A 4,387-nucleotide genomic window follows, 5' to 3' on the forward strand; every position below is an offset into this window, starting at 1 on the left:
CAATCCCCCTACCTAATTTTAAGGACTTTTACTCCTATAAATAAGGAGTTCTTCTCATTCATTAGAACTTCATTATTTATTAAGAATATTATACTTTGAGAGTTCTTTTGAACCTTTGTTACTTATGTTTTGAGATTTATCTTTCAGCCTTTACTAATTCATAGTTCAAGGTAGTAAGATAACTTTTTTTTGTGATATCATTGATTACTTTGTGGTATTCTTAGAAGACGATTAATACGAGTTATTAATTGTTGTCTCAAGTTACTCGTAAAGGGGTCAAGATCTGAAGCTATTGTTTTGATTTGTTTTTAAGTAAATGCGTTTGATTTCGTCAATAAAATCAAAACGTTATTGTTTGGATCTTGTCAAGGCTATAAAACTTGCGTTTTTGGAAGGTCTTGGAATTCTTTCCTTGAATTTTCCCATATCCTTTATTTTCTGCACGTTAATTTTGGTTGTTCAATTCCTTATTGTTATTGCTTCTACATTTACTTCTCCCTCAAAGTCTGGAGTATGATCCTAAAGTGTTGCATATGATCCTCTCGGCTGCGAGAATACACCAATATATCATCAATGAAAACTATGATGAATGAATCCAGATAAGGCCAAAACACATTGTTCATCAACTACATGAAAGCTTCTGGGGAATTGGTAAACCCAAACGACATCATCAAAAACTCATAATGGCTATAACAAGTCCTGAAAGTCGTCTTCAGAATATCTGAAGCCCCAATCTTCAACTGATGGTACCCCGATCTCAAATCTATCTTCGAGAACACTCTAGCACCCCGAAGCTGATCAAATAAGTTATCAATACACGGTAGTGGGTACTTGTTCTTTATAGTAACCTTGTTCAACTACCTATAATCAATGCACATCCTTATAGAACCATCTTTCTTCTTCACAAATAGAACTGTGCACCCCAAGGTGACACACAAGGCCTGATGAAACCCTTATCAAGCAACTCCTGTAATTGTTCCTTCAATTCCTTCAACTCTATTGGTGTCATGTGATATGGTGGATTATATATGGGCTGAGTGCCCGGAACCAAATCAATACCAAAATCAACATCCCTGTCGGATGGCATGCATGCTAAATCTGCAAGAAACACATCTATGAACTCCCTCACTACTGGAACTGACTCAACAGTAGGAGTATCAGTACTAACATCTCTCACGAAGCCCAAATACGCTAAACACCCCTTCTCAACCACCAATTGAGCCTTCAGAAAAGACACCACTTTACTAGGAACATGGTCTAGATAAGCCTCTCCACTCCAACCTCGGCAATCCTGACATAGCTAACATTAGCGTGACAATCAAGAATCGTGATATGGTGACAACCAATCCATATCCAAAATCACATCAAAATCCACCATGCTGAGCAATAAGAGATCAACTCTAGTCTTGTAACCCCGAATGGTCACCACACAAGACCGATATACGTGGTACACCATAATAGAATCACCCTTCGGTGTAGATACATGAACATGAATATCTAAAGAATCGCGTGGCATATCCAAATAACGAGCAAAGTATGATGATACATATGAATAAGTGAAATCAGGGTCAAATAACACTGAAGCATCTCTGTGCCACAGGGAAACAATACTTGTTATCACGGCGTCAGAAGTAACTGCCTCTAGCCTAGCGGGAAATGCATAGCAACGAGCCTGTCCACCACTTGACTGAGCTCCTCCTCTAGGGCGACCTTGTCCCGTACGACCTCCACCTCGAGCTGGCTTAACGGGTGGTGTAGCAACTGGTGAAGGAGTCATAGTCTGACCTCCTTGGTGTGTGGGACCTCTAAGAAAATAGGGGCAATACCTCCTCACATGCCCCAACTCCCCACACTCGTAGCAACCTCGAACTGGGAATGACTGTGGGGCCTAAATAGGACCCCTTGAACTAGAATAACCACTAAAAGAGCTCTGCACTGACAAACCCTGAACTAATGAAGTGCGATAAGAGCTCTGAGCTGGAAGTGCACTGAACGAGGACTGTACTGAAGCTCCTAGGCTAGGAGGTGGCGAATGATATACTGGTCTACTAGACTAGCCCCTCACAAACTGACCTCGACCTCCAGATGAGGAACCACTGAATCCTCCAAGATGTTGTGGCCTCTTGCCAGATGTTGTCCCCTACTCTAACTTCTGATGTGCTCGATCCTCCTGGCGATCTCCACAACCCGTATAAAAGAGATATCATCCTCGGTCTCTTTGGCTATTTGTAGCCCGATACCATATGTAAGACCATATATAAACCTCAACACCATCTCCCTCTTAGTAGGGATCAGAATAGCTCTATGACATGATAAATCCACAGATATGGTCTCATACTGAGTAACGGTCATGCTACCCAACTGAAGATGCTCAACCTAGCTGTGGAAATCCTCTCTCTGAGTGAAGGGAATGAACTTCTCAAAGAATAACTGTTAGAATTGCGCCCAAGTGAGAGGAGGTGAACCTGATGTCTGCCCCGAACATACTCCTGCCACCACCTCTTGGAAAAGCCATGCATCTGAAATACTATGAAGTCGACTCCGTTGGAGTACTCCACTATACCCATGCTACGCAATACCTCATGTAAATGGTCAAATAAATCTTGGGGGTCCTCAGATGGTGTACCTCCAAAGCGAGTGGAAAACAACTTGGTGAACTTGTCCAACCTTTCAGGCCCTCAGCTAAAATCGTGGCTCTCTCTCCGGGTCGTGTAGCAATAACAGGCTAAACTGCCCCCAACTGGTAGAACTATTGGGGTCTGATACCCGTGAGACATCTGCTCTTGAGTGTAAGTACCGGGAATCTGAGCTCCTCCCCCGACCTAAGAAACAGTTGGTGCAACTGGAAATATATCGGCCTGGGCCACACTCTCCATAAGGCCAACCAAGCGGACTAGGGCGTCCTGAAGTACTGGGATGGCAATTAACCCCTTTGGGACCTGAGTTGGTCCTACTGGCTCGGTCAAAAAAGAGATCTCCCCCTACTGCTCAATCTGAGGCTCCAAATCAGGTGTTGTTGTGCATGCTCTAGGCTGATTTCTGCCTCAACCTATAGCTCTACCTTTGTCCGGCCTCTACCCCTGGTAGTGGCTTCAATCTGGGGCTCTGGCTCCTGATCAACTGAACGTGTCTGCACCATCTATGAGAGAATAGAATAGTAAAGGTTCAGACTTCGGAATTAGCAAATTGGCATGACAAGAATGCAAGAAAGTGAAGTTTCCAAATAATTTGGTAGCCTCTCGAATATAAGAACAAATCGTCTTCGTACCGTTCCGCAATACTCTACTAAACTTGCTCATGACTCGTGAGACCTAGACACCCTAGTGCTTTGATACCAACTTGTCACAACCTAAACTCTCACCGGAACCGTGACAGCGCCTAACACAGCTTTCCAAGCAAGCCAATAATTTTTCAATAACAATAAACTCTAATAACAAAACTTAATAACCTCAACAACGGTAATATCATAATATATCTAAGAAAAAACAACAATAACACAACTACAACCATCCCAAAGATTTGATGTCAACGAGTATATGAGCACTACAGAATCTCAAAATACATGGTCAAATCCTCAATACAAACTGTCTGAACAATAGAACAGTGATAACAGAAATAAATGAAAGAGAACTTCAAGGTCTGTGAATGACATAGCAGCTATGTCATAGTCTCCACAAGCTGGTACTGGTGCAAACTCTAGCAATCACCACGCTCAGAAGTACCTGGATCTGCACATAAAGTGTAGAGTGTAGTATGAGTACAACCGACAACATGTACTTAATAAATAACAATTAAGAATATAGCCTAGACATGATTTTATAGCATGAATCTTAACTCAAATTATCATTCAAGTAGAGAAAACACGGATATAACGAAGCATGAAAGCAAACTAGTCTCGTAGTAGCCTTAAGTCTACCCGAATTATGAATACCCAGTGTACGCACATACACAAATCACCTAGCACAAACGTCACCCCCAACACATCTCAAGTATCATAATTCAGAGGGATAATTACCCTCAAAACAAGTTTAGATATATTACTTACCTCAAAACGCGTGAATCAATACTCCAAAAAGCCCTTCCCATGCGAATCGGCCTCCAAGCGACTCGAATCTAGCCAAAACAACTTAATATCATCAATAAAAATCATAAAAACAATACCAAACCATTGAGCTAAGATCTTGATTCAAATACAGTATAACGTCTCTAAATTAATACTCAGAAATTTAATATACACTCTAAGATAATATTTTTCTCTAGTCTCGACTTGGGCTAGTGGAAAAAATCACCGATTTCCATAAGATAATATATTTTCGGAAGGCACCTATATAAATATATGATCCAATTAATATTATAAATTAATAATTCTTTAAAATTACAAAAATAT

The sequence above is a fragment of the Nicotiana tabacum genome, chromosome 17 (genome assembly GCF_000715075.1).
Source record: "Nicotiana tabacum cultivar K326 chromosome 17, ASM71507v2, whole genome shotgun sequence".
NCBI lineage: Eukaryota > Viridiplantae > Streptophyta > Magnoliopsida > Solanales > Solanaceae > Nicotiana > Nicotiana tabacum.